Source organism: Heterodontus francisci, chromosome 6 (genome assembly GCF_036365525.1).
Source record: "Heterodontus francisci isolate sHetFra1 chromosome 6, sHetFra1.hap1, whole genome shotgun sequence".
Lineage (NCBI taxonomy): Eukaryota > Metazoa > Chordata > Chondrichthyes > Heterodontiformes > Heterodontidae > Heterodontus > Heterodontus francisci.
The window spans coordinates 30,311,490-30,335,323 of NC_090376.1; the positions used below are offsets into that span (position 1 = coordinate 30,311,490).

Sequence of the window (23,834 nt, forward strand, 5' to 3'; positions counted from 1 at the left end):
AGCCTTGCCTAAGTGGCCATTTTTGATGTGTGAGCATGCACAATAAGCACTGGTAGACTATTTGACTAAATGTAGCAATTACTCAAGCTGAGGCCACCTAACAACAAAGACCCAGGATCTAAGGTCGGATCTGCTCTCCCAATAGCTTAGTTTGTTAAGGTAGTGAAAATATTGGTCTGTGTGGCTAAGTACCTTGTGAAGCATTGCATTAATTTTACCACTTCTGTTACTCATTTCACTTATCCTTAGCAGTTATTTTGTGACTCAGTCCTCACCACCTTTTACTTTCTCAGTGGGATGCAGTGTTTCCCTATTTGTATTGGGATTCTTCGTATGATTAGTTGAAAAGGGTGGGTTGATCAGAATCAATGTTGCTTAAATTTGCAAAATTATATGGAGGTGGTGGCATAGTGGTAATGTCACTGGACGAGCAATCCAGAGGCCCAGGCTAAAGCTCTGGGGACATGGGTTCTAATCCCACCATGGCAGATGGTGACATTTGAATTCAATTAATAAAAATCTGGAATTAAAAGCGAATCTAATGGTGACCATGAAATCATTGTTGATTGTTGTAAAAGCCCATCTGGTTCACTAGGGAAGGAAACCTGCTGTCCTGGCCTACATGTGACTCCAGATCCACAATGTGGTTGACTCTTGTGCCCTCTGAAATGGCCTAGCAAGCCACGCAATTCTAGGGCAATTAGGGATGAGCAATAAATGCTGGCCTAGCCAGCAATGACAACATCCCACAAACAAATAATTTTAAAAAATCATCACGTTTATATGTCGTCTTCACAAAAAGTTGGATAAATCCAATCCAATCAATTACAGTCCCATTGCTCTACTTGATCATCAGCAAAGTAATGGAAGTTGTCGTCGACAGTGCTATCAATCGGCACTTAGTCACCAATAGCTTGTTCTCCAATGCTCAGTTTGGGTTCCGCCAGGACAACGCAGCCCCAGACCTCATTACAGCCTTTGTCTAATCATTGAAAAAAGAGATGAATTCCAGAGGTGAGGTGAGAGTTCTTGACCTGAAGGCAGCATTTGACTGAGTGTGGCCTCAAGGAGCCCTAGTAAAATTGTAGCTAATGGGAATAAGGGGGAAAACTCCTCACTGGTTGGGGTTATACTTAGTACAAAGGAGGATGGTTGTGGTCATTGGAGGCCAATCATCTCAGCCCCAGGGCATTTCTGCAGGTGTTCCTCAGGATAGTGTCCTCGGCCCAGCCATCTTCCACTGCTTCATCAAAGACCTTTCTTCCAATACAATTAGGGATGTTCGCTGATGATTGCACAGTGTTCAGATCCATTCGTAACACCTCAGATAATGTAACAGTTCGTGCATCAAGACCTGGAGAACATTCAGGCGTGGGCTGATATGTGGCAAGTAACATTTGTGTTGCCTGGCACTTGTGCAATGACCAGCTCCAACAAGAAAAAATCTAACCATCTCCCTTTGACATTTAATGGCATTATCATTGCTGAATCCCCCACCATCAACATCCTAGGGGCCACCACTGACTAGAAACTGAACTGCACCAGCCATCTCAATATTGTGGCTACAAGAGTGGGTCAGAGGCTGGGAATTCTGTGGCGAGTGCCTCAGTTCCTGACTCCCCAAAGCCTATCCACCATCTACAAGGCACAAGTCAGGAGTGTGATGGAATACTCCCCACTTGCCTGGATGAGTGCAGCTCAAACACCACTCAAGAAGTTCGACACCATCCAGGACAAAGCAGACCACTTGATTAGCACCCAGTCCACCACCTTAAACATTCACTCCCTCCACCACCAACGCACAGTGGCTGCAGTGTACCATCTACAAGATGCACTGTAGAAATTCGCCAAGGCTCCTTCGACAGGACCTTCCAAATCCGCAACCTCCACCACCCAGAAGAATAAGGCCAGCAGTCATATGGGAACGCTATCACCTGCAAGTTTCCCTCCAAGTCTCTCTCCATCCTGTCGTGGAACTATATAGCAGTTCCTTCACTGTCACTGGTTCAAAATCCTGGAACTCCCTATCTAACAGCACTGTGGGAATACCTACAGCATAGGGACTGGAGTAGTTCAACAAGGCAGCTTACCACTACCTTTGCGAGGGCAATTAGGGATGGGCAATAAATGTTGACCTTGCCAGCAGTGCTCACATCCCATGAATGAATAAAAGAAAGGCACTTTTACATTTAATACGCAGTCCTCAAAAAGCTGTGCTGAAAGGGAAGCATGCAGTCTGTGTGTTGCTTTCCTTGTTTATATTTAATGGTGCCATCCGCCCATCAGATAATCTTACCATAAAAAAGCTACATGGAGACTGACAGCAGCATGCAAGATATACAAAAGATAAAGAGCTTACCATCTTTGTACTGAAAAGTGCCTTCAATAGCATTTTCTCAATTTAAAAGTGCCATGTGCATGTTTGTATGTGTATCTATATCTTTGCTCCCAGAACAGCTGCTGATCACATATTCCACCGTATCTCACCAACATTTTAATTAAAACAACAAGATGCTTCTGTCAATTTCTAACGCCTTCCAATCTTCTTTATTGGTTAGGATTGCTACTTGCCCTTATTCCTTACAGGTTGCAGTTTCTTTCCCTGTATTTTATTTTGAATTTCTAAGAACTTACATGCACATATATATTTTCTGAAGCCATTGTACATTGTGATTGCACAAACTTGCAAGAATGCATTAGTATATTAAAGTTTCTTGATATGGTTTTGCCTGTGCTGGGAACAATGTGGGTGTAAAAATTAAGGCAATTTGTTCTTGGTCTCTGGAGATTAGTTAGGTCAGGGAACTGACAGGGAGTTCTGTCTATTATGCTCATATTGTCAACAACTAACTTGCATTTATATAAAGTCTTTAACAGAGAAAAACACCCTAAGGTACTTCACTGAAGTATAATAATTGCAAAGTTCTTCCCTGTTAGTATGCTGGTTTGAGTAAATTTTTCTGAGTGGTCAGATTTTAACTCCAGGCCTCACCTGAATACCCCAGTCAGCTTTCCACTTGAAACTGGCAGGCAGCAGCACCCAGCTGGTAGGAGGAAACAGTGTCGGGCGAATGAAGGAATGGTTCACAGCACACGGGTTATCATGGGCAGGGGTTTCAGCCGAGACTCAGGATTGGGGAGATGAGGCCTAAACTTGAGGGGCATGGAGCAGCTTTCTTGCTCCTTCTGGCCTCCCAAGGACCTTTGCTCGTCCTAACTTCCTCTAGGTTGTTGTTTGCTGCCTTTTTTATTTTTTGCGTGTGTCCGAGGTGTGTTCTGTAGTTATGCATCAATTTTACATGTTGACAGCGCACATGTTGATCTAATTTTGGTGTGGGGTCTCTCGAGGTCTAATGTTGTTGTGTGCCAGCTTTCTTAACTTCAAATTGCATGTTCAAATTTAAGACGGTTTGACTTCTGGCCCAAAGTCAGTTGACCTCTTTACATTACAATGATACTACCTCAGGTTGCCCTTCAGTGGTGTAATGACAGCAGAAGAGCCAGGAAGCAGCGAGGTATGTTGTTTTCCAAATCTCCAACAGAGGCAGAAATCCTGCAGATGATTTTTTTTTTAGACTGAAATTATGGCCTATGTTGCATCATAGAATGTCCTCAGTCAGAAAAAGAGTTCAAATTCCATCTTTTACACAACTGTTCTTGAGCGGTTGCTTCTTTGTTGCAACCAGTACTGTGAAGTCTGCCATGTAAGTAAACTTCACTGCACTCGTAGTCCTAGCACGTTACCCTTTCAGATCTGCGAGGGACTCCGTAGTAGCTGCCATCATAGTATTTTGCTAAAGTCGATGAGTGCTGTTCTGACATAAATATTTTAAATGGTACATAGACAGACTCTGCTGTTGTTTACATTAGAGAATGATGTTCCACTTCACCTTTAGTGTTCTCAGTGCATTAAACTTTACTGTATTAGGAAAATTGTGTAGCGTGCCAGGGATTATAGCAAATACATTCACACATGCAGTGCGTGTTAGGAAGACAAGTAGGAAAAATATATAATTAGAATTGTGGAGATGCAATGAGTGTATTTCCATTTCAAAGTAACCATATGGCAAAGTACTGACGTAGTACCCATAAAGCCAGAGATCTGAGAGGAAAGGGGCGAAAATTTGGTATATAATCAAGATATACCTAAATGCTATATGTTTTCCATTTTTATGAATAATTCCTATATTGAAATACTTATTGAATAATATGCTATATCTGTAAAAACTGTAAACTAGAAAGCAATTAAAATCATTCTGTCACTGACGTTCCCATTCATAGCACATCACTTGATGCTGATATTTTAGAATTATTCATCAGCTTCTCTGTTACATGTCCTGTTTTCAGCACAATATTTAGAATATGACAAGCGCCTCAATGCAAGATGTTTACATAAGAGGTTGAGTAATAATATCTGTCCCATGGTTTTTGTCAAAATATGTGCATAAAAAAAACATTATCTTGACAGACTTCACGGCCACCATAGTGCATTCGGTATTGCTTCTATGCAGTGCACTATGCTAATAGAAAGTACAATTTACCTTTTTTTTTCTCTAATGTGATTTGACTGAACTGCATATTCCCATTTTCAGAAGGTACTCCTGAAGGTCAGTCTGGCTTCTGTTTTATTTATCTTCACAGGGGTGAGAAAATATCAGATGGTGCCTCCTAACTAGCTTCTCTTGATGGTAGAATAATAGTGGCCACTTCTCCCTCCTCAGCAACAACAATTGCATTTATATCACTCCTGTAATAGAGAATAATGTCTCTCAAAGTGTTTTACAGAGGCTTAATTAGGAGGACTTACTCAAGGAGTGGTATTCAAGGAGGATCTCGAAGGAAGAGAAGGAGATAGACAGGCAGATGAGCATCGGGATGGAATTCCAGAGTGTATGGTAGAGGTGACAGAAGCACAGCCGTTGCTGGTGGGGAGGGGGGCGGGAAGGAAGAATGCACAAGTGGCTAGAGTCAGAGGAACAGAAAGTTTGGGGGTGTAGTTATAGGACTGGAGAAGGTTACAGAGATAGAGATGGGTGAAGTCATAAAGCAATTTAAACACAAAGATGAAAATTGAAAATTTGGGACATCGGAGTACCGCGAGCCAATGTAGGTCAGCAAGGACAGGAGCGCTGGATGACCAATGTTACACTGCAGATAGCCAGGCAGCGAAGGATAGAACTTGAACCTATTCTTTACACGCTTATAAGCTTTTATTTACAGAGATACACATTATAAACATATACCTCCAGACCCAACAACCACAGTTTCAATCTGTTCCTCTATATAGGACCACAAGTGAATCCCCAGTTAATGCCCACCACCTGAATATAATTAAATACCAAGACTTAGTGTTGGATAAACTATGGGTAGAACAGTCCATTGAGCTGGAGTTTCTGGTGGCTGGCTAGGAGAACATCGGAATAGTTGAGCCTCGAAATGGCAAAGGCATGGATAAGGGTTTCAGAGAGAGATCAGAAATGATCTTAACTGTTTTGCGAAGAAAATTATATTGCAGTTGAGTAAAACTCTCGTTCTCACTTTGACCAACAGCCAGCCAGATGACCCTAACAATGATCAAGCCTAGTGTGCACTAAGCAGGTACATCAATGGTAGACATCACAAAATAGAGTGGGGAGGGGCAAGACTCCAGGTACCTGGGGCATCTCAATCATAACTTCTCCCACTGTGTCTTCACTCTTTCATGGATGCATCAAAACCTTTTCTCACTGCATCATTCTTTGTCTTGCTGATGCTTTTAATCCTTCTCCTGCAGTGCTGTCCCTTTGAATCTTTACTGTCCGTGATCAGTTGGCTTATTTTGCAGATTTTCTACGAGTGGTCTACTGTGTGATTTGAAAATTAAAGTATGAGATGACGTCAAAATGGGCGAATGCTACACCTGCTGTGTCAGACTTGACAGGCCTGATTAAGAAATGTTGCTAATTCAGATTCTGTTATTCAGAAGCAGCTTTACAGTGGACGGCGCAGTGGTTAGCACCGCAGCCTCACAGATCCAGTGACCTGGGTTCAATTCTGGGTTACTGCCTGTGTGGAGTTTGCAAGTTCTCCCTGTTTCTGCGTGGGTTTTCGCCGGGTGCTCCGGTTTCCTCCCACAGCGCCAAAGACTTGCAAGCTGATAGGTAAATTGGCTATTATAAATTGCCCCTAGTGTAGGTAGGTGGTAGGGGAATATCGGGACAGGTGGGGATGTGGTAGGAATATGGGATTAGTGTAGGATTAGTATAGATGGGTGGTTGATGGTCGGCACAGACTCGGTGGGCCGAAGGGCCTGTTTCAGTGCTGTATCTATAAACAAATAAAATAAATTCTGGTAAGGAAGGGAATTTATGTTTCTTTAACACGCATTTGCTGTAAAAACTTAAATATTGAGCTGCTTTCAACAAAAGGATAAATTATTCACGAACAGTACCACACATTTCGCAGTGCTGTCCAGGTCAAACTTGCATCATAGTGCTAAAAATGCTATTTTACTTTCAAATGTCTTCTTTACATAAACTAATTGCAGGATGTAAATAAGAATGCAGCAGGCTTTGCCTACATCAATGGATTTGCATAGCCAGGTGAGGCGCTAATTGCACTCGCTCCTGGTTGTAACCATGAATTACTTATTTTGGAAGCAGAGATGGGATGGGAATTAATTGAATCTTTAATGCAGTATTGATTTTTTTTGCCAGTTATCAACCTCCTTAATACCATTGTGGTAAAGAGACATTTAGGTCAATTTGCTTGTATAACAGTATTTCATTAATGGGTGGGTTTGTACTATTACCACTCAAGATGGTTTATAAGGGCAAATCCCTTAGATCACAGAAACAATGCTGTAGTCCGGTATCCCCGCTGGGAGCACAATTGGTAAATTTACGTAACAGTGATAAATTTTTTGTATTTTTTGCTGCTGGAAAGCACCAGCAGCAGGATGTCTGGATCCTTCAACCTGTGAAAAGAGCACAGGAGTATATTAATAATACTGTGCAATAATGGCAGTAAATATGTTTCTTTACAGTCTGAATGCTATAATTCTTGCCACTGATGTGCTGTGCTCAGCGCACAGCATGCAGTCATGTGGTTAGTTTATGGATCTACTTCTGCCAATGAACTCAACTAAATGGGCCTCTTGGGGCAGCAGGGTCCTCTCCCAAAATTGACCCCTCCAGCCAGCCAGCTGTTTTTTTAAAATATGCCTATGCATGAAGAACATTGGGATGATTTTTATACTGTTTCGGTTGAGTGAGGAGGAGCCGAAGGGCTTCCCATTTTTCCCCCTCCTTGTTTGACCACGACAGGTTTTAGTCTTAAAGTGGCCAATTCAGTAGGTGTTTGGTTCTTGTTATGATCATAGCAAGTAAATAATCAATCGGACAGATTTTCTAGAGTTAACAAAGAAAGAGGTTAACTTTATTGTACCTAAACCAAACTAATGAAAATAATAAACTATGTGCCAACTTTCATTCATGCACACACATTAGTGGTTTACACACACACAAATAGGTTACAGAGTGGGGAAAGGTAGATTGGTTGAGTTAGAGTCCATAGAAAAAAAGGGGTATACAAGTCTGTGGAGTTTGGTGATGCGGCTGGCTCCTAGCTGAATTTGGTGGTCCTGAGGCTTTTAGTTTGAAGAGGTAGATGACTGGTTCGATGGGTCTCTTGGAGAACATACGAACATATGAGACAGTGATGCAGATGATTTCCTCCAACGGGGTTTCTGATTGTTGCCGGAGCATGCAAAGGTGGTCTGGCAACAGGCAGAGTTTGAAGCCTGTAAGCTGAAACAGAGAGGGACCCCCCCCACCCCCCACCCAAGCAACTTGGGTCTGCAGGTGTCCGAGTTCAGTTGCTTCTCCTTTGCTGCGGAGAAGCACAAGCTTTAAACAACAGATGGGGAGGGGCTTGTCACATGACAGTCACTCTGTGATTCAAACATAGCAGTTAGTAGTATTTCTTCTTGCTAAAAGAACAGATAGTTCCCTTAAACTTCCTGGGTCTTGGTTCTTGCTGGGAAATGAGCAGATATTTCATCAGTCTCCTAATTATCATTCTACAGAACAAATTGGCAATATTAAAGTGCAAGTAGTCACTGTAATTTAAGGAAGCCTAGCAGTCTGTTTGTATACAGCAAGGTCCACAGACAATAATGAGATCCAAGACCAGATAATCTGTTTTAGTGAGTTGCCTAAGGGATCAATAGTAGCCAGGATATCAGGAGAGCTTCCCAGCTCTTCAAATAGTGCTTTTACATCCATTTAAGGGGGCAAATGGGGTCTCAGTTTAACATCTCATCCAACGGGCGAGATCTTTGATAATGCAGTACTCCCTCCATGCTGCACTGAAGTGTCAGCCCAGACTATGTGTTCAAGTCTTTGAAGTGGGGCTTGAACCTGCTGATTCGGGGCCGGATTTTATTTAGGTGATGCTCCTCTGTCGGACCCCCCCCCACCCCCCGTGAGATTTCACAGCGGGCAATTAAGGGATGAACTCCCGCATCCAGAGCTGCTGGCCAGTTGAGGGCTGGCAGCTCAGCAGTACTGCAGGAGGCAGTAGAAGATTGATGAAAGATCCCAGGGGAACTAAGTGGGGTAGAGGTCGCTGGGGCCATTCAGGCAGGCCCTGGGGTTGGGGGGTGGGCGGCGATTGCCCCCAAAGAAGGACCACACCCCCCTCACCCCCGACCCCACTAGGATGCCACCAGATTTTACCTAGTGCTGTCTCTCCACAGCGATGGGCCCCTCCACCTTCAACAAAATTGAGATAGAGGCAGGAAGAGTACCTCAAGTGGTCATTAATTAAAGGTCCTCAGCCTTCGCCATCCCAGATTAAATTCGAAGGTGTCGGGAAGGCGATGGGCACTCCACCCCCCACCTTCCCATGCAATTTTATGGGCTCCCCGTCTCCATTCCCGTCTAGGGGGTCCATAAAATTCAGGCCAGCAAATGTTACCACTGAGCCACTGATGACTAATATCATGTTATGATATAATTGTATAGCTTGATTTACATATTTTGTTATTATACTAAAGGCAGTTCTGCAGCAGTTCTAAAGAGAATTATGGAAGCTGCACCCATTAGAAAATGCCATTAATAACTAAATGATGGACTGCATGCACAGCACTTGGGTAAAGATGTAGTAGATATCTATTTTTGAGATGAGCATATTAATGGCCACACATGATAAAGGCTTTAATAGGAGGGTGGGAACATGATTTGATCTGACAGCCTTGCCAGGATAATCAAATTTGGTTGCATTACAAATTATATTTCCAATATTGGGGCAGTGTATATTCACAGATGGAATTGTTGTCTAATGTTTATTGTTTATGCACTCGATTGTTTGTGTAGTTACTTTTATTGATTATTTGAATTCTCTGTGTTTCCCAGTCTTGATTTTCAAATGCCGAAGTAGGCCTAGATGATCCTAATAAGCAGAGGAATGGCTGACAGCTGTCATCTCAGTTTGTTGTAAGTGGTCTATTTGTAAGAGATTTTGGGACCAACATATATCTGAAGCTTCATGAAACAATATTCATGGATGAAGATCGATGTAATGTGGAGGAAAGGTGACAATGCATTAATCGTCTGAGCTGTGAGCATCCATCCCTCCTGTTCAAAAATAGATTTTGGAAGTGCTTGCAAATGTTGGGGGTGGCGGAGGGCCAACTGAACTTTTTAAAGATCATCAATCACGAATGAACCAATCAGTGCAGCATCCACTATCTTTGTATGCACATTAGGTTCAGATCTGGTGCAGTTCAGGATTGCAAATGCAAAGAACTGTGAATAGCATAAGTGCAGTGATTAATTTCTAACTGTTATAAAGTTTTATATCCTCTCTAATACACTGGACACTCCTGTAAACAGTCTGGGTCTTGTGTTCAGGTTTGGACCTGTTCTGCCCAATATTTAATTGTACTATAGTGTAACTGGGGAATGGCTCCCTTTTGACTGGAGCTGGATATCATATCTTTCACATGTGCCGAGTGCCCTCACCTGCATTTCTCCTATTTTTCAGTGGTTTCACTAAAGGCAGTTCAGTGAAACATAGTCTGATGCGAATTGTTAAGTTGATTGTAGTGTTTAGTAATATTAATATCTTTCTTTTGTTCTTCTCTCTCAAGTCTTTCAGACCTCCTGCTATGTCCTCCTGTTGGGAGAGACAGAATTGGGGCATAAGGCAACATAATGCTTAGCATTGCCAGTAATATAACTTTACTGAAATTGGCTTTGTGTTTCTGGTGTTGAGCCACTTTCCACTGGTATTCTGTGCCCCACAGTTGAATTTGTTTTTGGACTTATCAAAATCAGAAGTCTGAAAAGATCAATCGTGGAAGTTAGTTCTGATTGGCTGCTACTTTTTTGAAATCCGTTACAAATTTTCCTATCTGGCAGCTCCTCTGATGACTTAGTAGTGATTGGCTGAATTACATAGTTCAGGAAAGTCTCGGGTTCAGTTCCGCAGCCTATAATGAATGAATTGATCTCTGCCAAAGCAGTGCTACAGAAGGAAAGAGTTGGCCTGAGCACCCCCTGGGTTTGGGAGAGGAAAATCTGCCAGGGCTTCCACGACTGATTGCTGTTGTGTGAGCCTCCTTCCATTTTTTTCAAATGCTCAGTGTCTGAGAATAATTGATGACTCCGTTGAAAGTGGTGAATTATGTGTAGATTGTGCTACACTCTGTCTTTATTGCAAAATGATAATTGCGTAACTATACTAAATACTAGTCGTTGAGTCTCCTGTTTTATGTCAGCTTCCAAGAACAGAGAAACAATGAACTTTTTATATTATAGCTTGGAAAATACTGCTGGAAATGTTGTTCTACCATTGCTTAATGCGCTCGTTTGAAACTCCTCTCCCGATATTTAAACAGAACGTTAATCTATTCATTTTATTTGAAATAGGCTAACGTCTCTGTTAAAATGGTGAGTAGAGAAATTTTATACAAGTGCATCAAGTTATGTGTTCACTGTCTAGCTTTGAATACCTAGATTTTCATACGTATGAAAATCAGCTGTCTAACTTTATTTTATAATGCTACCAGTTTGGTGCCAAACTTCAACCAGTATTAGAATAAATCAGCGGTCTAATTTAGTGGTATAAACAGCAGGATGTAATGAAAAGAGAGGGGCTGACTTCACATTCGTGTTGTGTTGGAGTTAGTTGACAGAATGTGAATGAACTCTGGTCAAGCTATTTATTGGCACAGGTCCAGCCCATACCCACCTCCCAAGATCTGTAGGCTTGTGCCAATAATTAAATTTCAGTATGTGTGACCTGGTGAAGCAGACTGAACACACTGGGCACTCAAGATTCCCATGGAGGCACAGGTGCCCACACATAACACTTCTCTGAGTTTCGAAGGACACCAGAGCACTAGGCAGATTTAACCCAATGGATGCAAATGAAGCACATTGTTTAATGTCACCTCGACACCTGGTGATGCTGTACCACCTTGTATGAAAATTTGTAATCTGTTTCTTTGTTTGAATCTGGAATAATTTCCAACTGAAGTAAATTCTATCAATAACTAATTTGCTGTTAATTCCCTGTCCCCATTCACTCAAACATGGTTGGTGGGCGACTAGGCTCATTACAGTATTCAGTTTTGATTTGGTGAATTTTATGCTCATCCAGATAAAGGATATTAGTCCTGGGCCCAAAATCCAAAGAGCAGCTCTTTAATGCACCAGTATGGCATTTTCCCAATTCTTGGAATCACTGCAGCGTCAAACTACAGGAAGTGGCATTCCTTAGTACAAGTTATGTGGCACCACATTACTTTAATTAGAACATCACAATACTATGGCAGTTAAACTTCTCATATTCCATCAAAAACTGGATCATCTGGACTCTCTTCCTCTCCCATCAATTCTAATCATTGCTTAGCTTCTCCAACAAGGCATTCTACTACTGCAACGAAGATATATTAATTTTTAATGTGCTGGTGACTCTTCTGTACTTTTTATTCCAGACGACTGTGGAATCAGTGCAGATGGACAGTCGTTGTGGATTATTTTTGGAATTTTCTGGCTAATTCCCTGTCCCCATCTGTTCAGAAAAGCTAAAATAAAAGCAAAATACTGTGAATGCTGGAATTCTGAAATGAAAACAGAAAGTGCTGGAAATACACAGCAGATCTGGCAGACCTGAAATGTTAACTCTTTCTCTCTCTACAGATGCTGCCAGACCTGCTGTGTATTTCCAGCACTTTCTGTTTTTGTTCAGAAATGCAGGTGGTGGGCAACTGGACATTGCAGGATTCAGTTTTTGATTTGAAGAATTTATGCTCTTTGTTGTAAAGGATATTAGTCCTTTGCAGCTCTTTACTACTGCATCAGAGTCATTATGGCACAGAAGGAGGCCATTCAGCCCATCGAGTCCCTGCCAGTATAACATTTTCCCATTTACACACTAACCTTGCTGTAACTTCTCGGAGTGAGATTGCTAATATACTTTCAGAAAGTTTCATAACATGAATTGTTTTCTGGGTACCATGTACCCCGGCCTACCAACTCTGCATTTAATAGGATGTTCCTGTCCTCATGCCAGAGGGTGATGACTTGCCAAGGTTATGAATAGTAATCGTACATTACCAGTATTGTTTGGTTTTCTCTGGTGAGCAAGCTTAAATTTGAGATTGCAGTTCAAGCAGGGTTATCCTAGCATTTGCCCTGCAGTTTTAGTAGAAGGCTTTCAGTATCGTACAGGTCAGTTTAACCTTGATGGTGGGAAAGCTTTTAGAAACCACCAGGGACAAAATTAATAGTCACTTGGACAAATGTGGATTAATTAAGAAAAGCCAGCGTGGCTTTAACTATTCTGATTTCTTTTTCCCGATGAGCTAACAAGAGACGGTTGAGAGGGTTATGTCATTGATTTGGTGTACATGGACTTCCAAAAAGCATTTGATAAAATGCCACTTAGCAGGCATGTAAACAAAGTTGAAACCCATGGAGTAAAAGGGACAGTAGCAGCGTGGATACAAAGTTGGCTGAATAACAGAAAACAGAGAGTAGTAGTGAACGGTTGTTTTTCACACTGGAGGAAGGTATATAGTGGGATTCCCTAGGGGTCAGTATTAGGACCACTGCTTTTCTTGATCTATATTAATGACCTAGACTTGGGTGTGCAGGGCAAAATTTCAAAGTTTGCAGGTGACACTTTATTAGGGGAGTGTGCTCTTCTCTGCATGTTTCCTTTACTTGCTGTGCCCAGCTGATCCATTAGCCGTATCAGGACCAAGAAAGTGTGCCCCTTCAATAATACCAGTTAACAGTCCTTTGTGACCCATTGACAGATGCATCTTGCCAATTTTAATTATGGAGGGGGGGGTTTGGTTTGAGTTAATGTCGTATTTTATACATACATATGTACACACACATTACTGGGTATGACTAAAACAGTTCCTTCTCTTCAGGATTATTATGCTAAGAAAAAACTGGCAATTTCTATTTTAATCCAAGAGTCATTTTGTAGACTGACTGCTAAATATTAGCTTGCTACAATCGGTAAACACTGGCTGCCTCACAGGCTGTTATGAAATGTGTTAGTTGATGACACAGATTAAAACTGTCAGAAAATCAATGTCTGATTTTTAGCACCTGCCCACCAGATTAAAGTAGAAGTAAATGAATGAAATGCCACACATCAGCATCTCAAGGCATTGATTGTACAGTTGCTTTGCTGTGCATTCATTGGACTTCCATATTTTGAGGTTCTTCATCTCATTTCCTTCTGAAAAAGTTTATTTCTGGAGTGTTGCTTTATGAGAAAGTTAAAGGGGCACCATCTACATGCAGGAGTTTTCAGCAAACCTATTTTAGGATTTGTTAGCCAGGCCCAAAACACAATGATTCAAATCAGATTAAAATGCATTATTTTAGAGCTTAAGAACATAAGAAATAGGAGCGGGAGTAGAACATTCAGCCTCTCGAGGCTGCTGTGCCATCCAATAAGATCATGGCCTCAACTCCGCTTTCCTGTCAGCCCCCATAACCCTCAACACTCTTGTAGATCAAAAATCTATCTTAACTCAGACTTGAATATATTCAATGACTCAGCCTCCAGTGTCTCTGGGGTAGAGAATTCCAAAGATTAACGACCCTCTGAGAGAAGAAATTCCTCCTCATCTCTGTCTTAAATGGGAGGCCCCTTATTCTGAAACTGTGCAGCCTAGTTCTAGATTCCCCCACGAGGGAAAACATCCTCAGCCCCTACCCTGTCAAGCCGCCTCAGAATCTTACATGTTTCAATAAGATCACCTCTCATTCTTCTAAACTCCAATGAGTATAGGCCCGACCTGCTCAATCTTGCCTCGTAAGACAACCCCTTCATCCCAGGAATCAATCAAGTGAACCTCCTTTGAAGTATTCAAATGCAAATATATCCCTCCTTAAGTAAAGAGCCCAAAACTGTACGCAGTACTCCAGGTGCAGTCTCAACAACATCCTGTACAGTTGTAGCAAAACTTCCCTACTTTTATATTTCATCCCCCTTGCAATAAAGGTCAACATTCCATTTGCCTTCCTAATTACTTGTTGTACCTGTATGCTAACGTTTTGTGATTCATGTACGAGGACACCCAGATCCCTTGGTAGCTTTGCTGGAAGAAATGTAATCTCGTGTAAGTGATGTCCTTTCAACAATAATAGCAGGAAAGGAGAAAATTACCTTATTTCTTCTTTATGTTTAGTGCCTTTTTAAAATTTCCTGGACTAGAGACGGCAGATAGTTGGGAACTGGAATTGACTCAACAAACGCTGGTCACCTTCTGGTACCTTAGCAAGTGGCAATTTGGGGAAATAAAAAGCAAGAAATGGCCTACTCGTGCTCCTATTTCTTATGTTATTATGTTATTGATGTTTGAGGCTTGTTGTGGACAGGTTATTCCATCAAAGCCCAGCTGGGAATGATGGACACAAGTGTACTTCTGACAGGGATCATCATTAGATACTAAACTGGTGAGGGAACCGTGGAAAAATTTCTCTGTAGTCAAACAGCATTTATTGTGTCCCTACGGCTGAGAAAAGCTAACTCTGAACAGATGAGGGATTGAACCTGGAACCCACCTGCTCAGCTACTCACTGGATAAACACACTGAACAATCAGGGTAGTACTGCATTGTATGTTACTAGCTAGTAATAAAAACTGCAAGTTAGAACAACTGGACAAGCTGCCAGCATTGGGTACTCATCCAGCTCATGTGGTACTTGCTATTTTGTGTGATTGCAGATTTAAGTTTAAAAAAAAAGTGCCGATTCCAGAAGTAACCCATGATTGTCCATCTGCATTGATTCCACAGCTGTCTGGTACAAAATGTAAGCATTAAAAATGAATATATCTTAATTGTAGTAGTAGAATATCTTGTTGGACAAGCTAAGAAATGATTAGGAACTGACGGGAGGGAGTGAGTCCAGAGGATCTGAAGTGATGGAATAGGAGAAGTTTGACTGCCATAGTATTGAGATTTTATAACTAAAGTAATGTGGCGCCATGTGACTCGTGCTAAAGAATGCCACTTCCTGCAGTTTGACACTGCAGTGAACATTGTTACATAAGGTCAGAAGTGGGGATGTTTGCTGATGATTGCACAGTGCTCAGTACCATTAGCAAACTACTTAGATACTGAAGCAGTTCGTGCCTGCATGCAGCAAAATCTGGACAACATTCAGGGTTGGGCTGATTAGTGGCAAGTAACATTGGTGCCACACAAATACCAGGTAATGACTATCTCCAACAAGAGAGAATCTAACCATCTCACTTGACGGTCGATGGCATTACCATCACTGAATCCCTCACCATCAAAATCCTGGGACTTACCATTGACTAACCTTCTAAATACTGTGGCTACAAGAGCAGGTCAGAGACTGGGAATTCTGCGACAAGTAACTTACCTCCTGACTCCCCAAAGCCTGTCCACCATCTACAAGGCACAAGTCAAGAGGGTGATGGAATACCCTCCACTTGCCTGGATGTGTGCAGCTCCAACAACACTCGAGAAGCTCGACACCATCCAGCACAAAGCAGCCCAATTGATTTGCACCCCATCTACCATCTTCAACATTCACTTCCTCCACCACTGGCGCATCATGGCAGCAGTGTGTACCATCTACACAATGCACTGCAGCAACTTGTCAAGCCTCCTCCGACCAAACTGTCCAAGCCTGTGACCTCTACTACCTAAAAGGACAAGGGCAGCAGATCCATGGGAATACCACCACCTGCAAGTTCCCCTCCAAGCCATACATCATCCTAACTTGTAACTATATCGCCGCTGCTTCACTGTCACTGGGTCAAAAACTTGGAACTCCCTCCCTTAGAGCACTCTGGATGTACCTACTTAAATGGACTGCAGCAGTTCAGGAAGGCAAATCACCACCACCTTCTCGAGGGCAATTAGGCATGGGCAACAAAGGCTGGTCTTGCCATTGATGCTCACATCCCATGAACGAATAAAAAAAAGGCTGTGTGCAATACAACAAAAATGTTGTTTTTCTTTAAAAAGGGAAATAAGTAAGTCTGTCAAAATTTCAGTGATGACGACACCTACCACCCAATTCTTCCTTATGGAAGTGAAAGTTGGGAAATGTGTGGCAAAGACTGGAAGCCACTAGGATGAGAGATTTACGAAAGATTTGTGGTTAAAACAAATGGGAACAGCAGCAGAACAGTCAACATAGTTAGTATCAAGGACGTCAATAGAGAACTACGTGTCAGTTCAGTTGAGCAATGCTGTTGAAAAGCTGGCGTGTACTGGTTTGAACTTGCAATGCATTCATCGAATGACTGAGCACCCAAAATAACTTTTTGGATGTTAATGTGAGTGGGAGTGGATCGAGAGGAAGGATGTGAATTTGTGAATCGGCAGCATTTAAAGGAGCTGACGCTGTTTTTAGAAATATTCGGCAACCATTCAAATGCATGCAAGTACCTCGCAATGAGGGTGTGTTGAAGAAAATTATGGTGAGCGCTTTGAAACATTTTCAAATAAAAATAGTGTAGCACCTTCATAAGTTTACCAGCGCCTCCATTTTAATCTGTTTTGTGCAAGGAGGTTGTTGCTAACCAACCAGTAGTGCGTCAGCTTAAAAGAAAAATGGTTCCTAGACTGACATATTCCTAAAGAAGTACACCACAAAGCTTCCTTTTGTTCTTATTGGTAAACATATGCATAGCATATAACAGCATATGTTCATTCACCAACTTTGCCTGCAAGAAAAAATGAACACATTATCTTCACTGTCCTTGGACTAGTGAAAGGAAAACAAATCGGTTAGGGGTTCTGTGCTAGATTGCAGTTGCGCCAACCCTGGTGGAAAATGTGTGTATTTGGACGTTCAGAAAGAGCAGGATTAACTCAGATGTGATATCACCCCAAAGTTGAATGTGTTGCATATGATTTCCAGGAACATGTTCAGAAGGGCAACTTGGACTGCCACCACCCAGAGAATCATACTCTAGCATGAGTCAGTGCCTCTAGCAGGGAGTAGATGCATGCAAATTGGCAGGGTGGTGGTGGGGGGTGGAATCATACTCTGTACCCCACTTAAATATTATTTAAATTTCACCAATTTTCTTTTGGAGCTGCGGTTAAAATATTGGAAGATGTGGCAATATGGTTAACATCTCAAGAGAGTGTCAAATTTCAGTAGAATTTCAGTGATGAATGGGCAGTGCTAGTAGTGGTAAATAATGTCTTGCCAACTGAGACAGCCTGTTTTTATTTACCTTGTGTGTAAATACCAGTGGAAAGAGCAATCTTCAAATGTACTTAAAGGATTGGCTTAACTGAATTATAAAATTGAAGTTTGAGTGGAGGTGCACACTGTTAACCAGAAAATCTCTGCTGAGGAATAGTGGATACATGTTGCAACTTGTGATTCTCCATGTGTTGATGGTCTTAGCTATGCCATCATAGGGAGGTACTGGGCAGCAATATTTCCACAAGAGAGGGTGAGGGAAATCAGTCCCAGCTGCTCTCATCCTCCAGTCAAGACACAGAAACAGCCTCCAGAAACATGGAAACTCATTAAGACTTATAGCAGCATTATTTCCAGGATAAATCCAAATCAGTTTTTGTTTTCCATCTGTCTAAATGCTGCAGTTGTGTTGAAGTAGATGCGTTTAGATGGCACAGCTTTTCATGTAAAGTACCATCTGTAAATAACCTTCTGGAGCCGTGCACTGTAGAATCTTAGGAGAACCTTTTTACTGATAGCTATGGGTTTAACAAGTGGATGACCGTATAATCAACAATAATTGCATCCTTATCATTTGTGCATGCCAGCCCAAGGATATGAGTACCATGGAAATGCAGGAAACTGTTGTGTACTCTGCTGGTGACTGCATTTTTATTTTGTTAATTTCATAAATTGACTCAACTTTTTCCATTGTGAAAGCCGGGTTATTGCTAGCAGTATTGACCTTCTTGCTGAAGCAGCTTATAGGACCACTTCCATGTGAATTGGAAGCCCAAAATAGCAGGCTGCTATGAGGGGGAAAGAAAGCTAAAAGTCAGGTTTCTTCTTTAAAGTGCTTTTTTTCCCATTTTGTGGTAATTATCAAGGAGATTCCTTCACATTGAGAGTACTTCCTCTCCATATTTGGCTGCTGCTTCTTTTGTTGGGAATTGAAAAATTTTCCAGTTAAGGCACAGAAACTACCTAAGAAACATGGAAAATCATTAAGACTATATAACAGCACTGTGAAGGGCAAAGAGCGATTTCATAACAATTTGAGTATGTTAGGAATTTCCTTGTATCAGGATTACTTAATGTCTGATTTTCCTGTAGTTTGCATAGTTCAGCAAAACCATAATTGGCAACGCCGTGAGCCAGAAAGAGACAATAGCAGTGCACTGTAAAGCAACTAGTATTATCGCCCATCTGGTTTCCAAGCAGACATTCTGCTTTTTGAAAGCAGCCCATTTAATATTTTTAATATAAATCATTAGCAGGAGTCTGGTTTTATGGCTTTTTGTCATTTTTCAGCATTATTATTCCAGAATTGCTGGGTTTCCAGTAAAATATCAAAACCTAGCTGACTGAAACTGTTCTAGTGTTTGCAAAACTATCAGTCTTGATTGATGATTCTTGCCAGTAACAGGTAGCATTCACTCTCTACTATTAAGGGCAAAATTTTGGGAGCTAGAGCAAACTGCTTTCCATGAAGTATAATTAGAGTGGGACTCACACTTGTGCAGCTTCAAAGAGAAAAATAGGGCTGGATTTTATGCTCTTCTCACGTGGTGCATTTGGAAGCAGGGAGGGCATTTAATCGGGGGAATGGTGGCGGGTGGGGACCTCATTCAAAGGCGCTCAATGCCTAATCAAGGGACCTGGCATCAGGAAAGGGGGGGGCACTGACAGCCACTCCCCTGCTCTTTCTGCTGACTCCCCCCACACCCCTTCCCACATGACCCCTATCCAGCGAAACCTCCTCCCACCATTACTCACCTGAGTCTGGGATCCAGCGCCAACCTGGGCCTTGGGTGGGTGTCTTTTTCTCTCAGCAGCCTCTACTTTCCCAGTGGTGCTGCTGAACAAGAGTTGCTCACCTTTGATTGGCTGGCAGCTCTTGGTGGGAGGGACTTCAGCCTCTAAGATCCTGATCTGGTGAAAGGCCCGCTAGTGACCCCTCAACTGCCTGATGAACGTGTAATTCCGGTGGGCCTTCCTGGAGGAGGCAGCATGGGGCTCTTGCCAGCTCTCCAGCTGGCGGCCTTCATAAAATTCCCCCAATAATGTGCGGAGTTTTCAACTTTAGTGGGGGTTTAGCACGGACAATATCGGAGCTACAACCAGTTGCACGTCTGCGTGATTTTCCAACAGGAAAATGAGGCAGGGTGCATAGCAACCAGCAGTGCATGCATACTGATACAGGAAGATTCCTGGTGTGGAAATGCTCCTAGTCTACAACAGAGACTTGGTCCTAGAGACAGAAAATAAATCAGTAATCATTTAACATTAGAGTAAGGACAGATTGTGAGCAAGAGAGACAGCATCAAACTAAAGTTAAAACATAACAGACACTGCCTCCAAGTTAACATAAGAATGTAGAGCACAGGATCATAGGAAAAGAAATAATGCTGTTCAAATGTGAACTAATAATAGTCAGACGTGCTCCAACAACACCACCGATATATTTATATAGCGTCTTTAATTTAGGAAAACGCTCCAAGGTGCTGTGCATTGGCCAAATTAGAAAATAAGTGGACGAGAGTCAAAGATGAGAGTAACCTAAAGGTTGGTCAAAGAGGTGGGCTTTAATGACAAGAGGGAGATGGACAAGCAGATGAGTATAGGAAGGAAATTGCACAATGTAAGGCTTAGGCAACTGACACCCCTCTGCCACTTATTGAGCAAAGGGAAGATGCTTAAAATGCCAGAGTTGGAGGAACAGACAGTTCGGGAGTGCGTTTGTAGGGCTGGAGGAGATTTTAGAGATAGGGAGGGTTGAGACTATAGAGTCATAGAGAGATACAGCACTGAAACAGGCCCTTCGGCCCACCGAGTCTGTGCCGACCAACAACCTCCCATTTATACTAATCCTACATTAATCACATATTCCTTACCACATCCCCACCATTCTTCTACCACCTACCTACACTAGGGGCAATTTACAATGGCCAATTTACCTATCAACCTGCAAGTCTTTGGCTGTGGGAGGAAACTGGAGCACCCGGCGGAAACCCACGCGGTCACAGGGAGAACTTGCAAACTCCACACAGGCAGTACCCAGAACCGAACCCGGGTCGCTGGAGCTGCGAGGCTGCGGTGCTAACCACTGCGCTGCACTGTGAAGAGATTTATACATGAAGATGAAAATTTTAAATCTGAAATGTTGGAGAAGTGGGGTTAATGCAGGCCAGTGAGCACAGGAGCGATAAATGAGCAAGACTTGAGGGATAGAATCTGGGCAACAGAGTTTTGGATGAACTGAAGTTTATGGAAGATGGGAGGCCTGCCAGGGAGAAAGAACAAAGAAAGACTTGCATTTATATGGCGCCTTTCACAAACATCAGATGTTTCAAAGTGCTTTATAGCCAATGGAGTACTTTTGAAGTATAGTCACTGTTGTAATGGGCATTGGTATAGTCAAGTCTGAAGTTAACAGAGGCAGGAATGAGAGCTTCAGCAGCAGATGGTCTAAGGTAGAATGGGCGCAGGCAGTTTTTGTTCCTCCATATCTGTCTTCCTCTGCCATTTTATGTCATTTAAAAAAAAATTATTTACCTGTTAAATAATTTGTTTAGTCTTCTCTCATGAGGTGGAAGCTCATCTGAGAGTTGAACAGAACAAACTGGTACAGCCTGAGACAGTGGTTAGCGAGGGGCTGGAATTGTCATGAGTATGGAATTTGTGGTGGTTGGTGGGCGAAGATTATGGCTTCAGTTTTCATTGCTTAACTGGAGGAAATTGTACCTCCTGCAGGTCTGGATGACAAGGAAGTAATCTCACCATGCAGAGATGGTGGATAACTACAAAATATAATATAAAAAGGCAAAACATACTAAATGCACTATGTCTGGAAATAAGAAAAGGGTCTCCATATTAGAAAGAAAAAGAAACAGGAAAAAGAAATAAGGACCCAGAGGTACAAGAATGCCTGAAATTTGTATTTCTATTTGGTATTGTCCAAACATACCAACTGAAAAGTGTGAAAAGAAGGCAGCTCACCACCACCTCCACCTCAAGGGCAATTAGGGATGGGCAATAGCTGCTGGCCTAGCCAGCGACGCCCACATCCTATGAAGGACTAAAAGAAAAGCAGCACTGCTTCTGCAAATATTCAACTGTTAACCCCATTACCTCAATATATTGGCTTAATTTTTACTCATGCTGCCAGATCTGTCAACCAGACTAGTTCTAGATGGGTGACAGTTACATAGTTGATGCCCGAGGCTGCACATGACATTACCACATGAATCTGTGCAGTCTCTGGTTTTACATAGATCTCCTCCACAGCTCATTGCTCATTATTAAGTTTTGTAGTCCTAGGGTGCTAAGACATGCATGAACCTGACCTTTTGTTTTTTAAAAAAAACTCCCTTCTGTGAAAAGTTAAGTACATGGTTTACCTCAACATCCCATTTAAATTAATGCGTTCCATTACTGCATAACATCATTATTGTTGAGGGATAGCTCTTTTATTAACTTAAAAGCAATTTCAGTAAAAGAAAAAGAACTTGTAACTCTACAACACCACCCGCTCCCCCCCACCCCAGTCAACTGTTCTAGAATATAGTATCTCTTCAGCTCACGACCACCTTCTCGAGGGCAGTTAGGTAATAGCCGGCAATGCCCACATCCCATGAACAAAAAAAATTGAATCAAAGAATGTAAACAATATTTTTATGTATCAAAAGTTTTCTGCCTGTATTATTGTCATACTACACTGTTACAAAGTGACCCTTGCATACCACATGACTCTAGTCAGATGCCTGCATTGGTCCACACTAGCCATATGACACCACAGACCAATAGAGTTCTCCCAATCAATTCTACAAATTTACCAAGATTTTTTCTTTAAATCCTCAAATTTTTTTTGTGTTTTTATTTGTATGCTTTATCTGAACTGCTAATTCTTTAAAACCCTACTTCCCAATTTAACTTGTAAAAATTATTTTTTTCACTTTTATTATCTCCCCACCCTTCTATCCTTTTCATTCCATACACAACACCTATAAATAAACAGTTCCAACCCTCATCACATTTTTTGTAGGTATTTTTAAATTATTTGTTTTACTTTCTTCCCATTATATTTTGGTGTTCTTCAATATTTAATCGTGTTTTTCCTGCATTTCTCTTCTCCCATACCTGACCCATATCTTTCTTTCATTTGAAGTGTGGTGGTAGTCGTTGCTATGTAATTAACCTTACTGAGTGAATCTAAAACACAAATTTGAAGACTAACAGGGGAATACAGATTGTCTATAGAGTAAATAAGATAAAGCAAAGAAAATGAAAAAGGCAAAAAATGAGAGAGAAAAATTACCAAATTATGTTACAAGCAAACATGTAGAAATAGAGTCAGATATATAAAATGGCAGAGAAACACATTGTATGACAGGTATTCACAAAGTGTGGAAGACATATAACAGAGATTTCTGAGGGAAGTGTAGACTTGCAGAAAGAGCGATTCAGGAAGAGTGACAGTTTTTTTTAGATCAGTACAGAAACAACATGATAACGTGGCTTAGGCAGATGGACAGAGAGAGATGCACACAACTGGGGAGTAGAGAATGACTAGAGAGATAACCGAGAGATAAAAATATTTATCTCTTTTGATTTATGAGCAATGCTATGGAATATCAGCTGGCAGTAAAACTTGAAGAAAACATATATGTGAACTGAGGTTAGTACGTCTTTCCTGGCACAGATGTTAACCATTCAAAATTTTCAACCACAAATAGAAATATCATTCTTACTGCTTCAATATTAGGCCTGAAGTGCCATGATGCTACTGTAAAATGCCTGATTACGGCAAATTTATAATGCTCAGCTTTGAGGGTCACAATAAAGCACTGTTGGTGAAGTAAGTTTATCTGAAGTATGTGAAATCAATTGCATATCTCAAATATTTAGAATAACATGGGGTTTGTCTGTGTAGTAGCTAGCTACACACAGTCTATTACTCTAACCAGCACTACTTACAAAATTTTTGTTTGTGATCTGAGCATTCACAGAGCATCTTCTTTTAATCTATCCTAAATAAATTTGCCAAAGCAAATTCATTTTAGAAATGTAAAATGCAATAAATAAATCAAATCTCTTGTCTGGAGACAAAGACAGTAAAATGTGATTCGGCTTTGTTTACATTAA

The 23,834-nt window shown here is 41.6% G+C and overlaps 1 protein-coding gene across 6 annotated transcripts in view; it reads left to right on the forward strand.

Annotated features, from left to right (window-relative positions):
• The window catches only part of LOC137371215 (F-box-like/WD repeat-containing protein TBL1X), a 375,589-nt gene that overhangs the window by 196,009 nt on the left and 155,746 nt on the right, over positions 1 to 23,834 (forward strand). The window contains exon 1 of one of the 6 annotated variants that reach the window (XM_068033404.1): positions 16,874 to 16,974. The exons of the other annotated variants lie outside the window; for them this stretch is intronic. The gene's annotated coding sequence lies outside the window, so the exon portion shown is untranslated. Of the gene's footprint in view, positions 1 to 16,873; positions 16,975 to 23,834 lie in introns of those variants that run through there. 6 annotated transcript variants of the gene reach the window in all.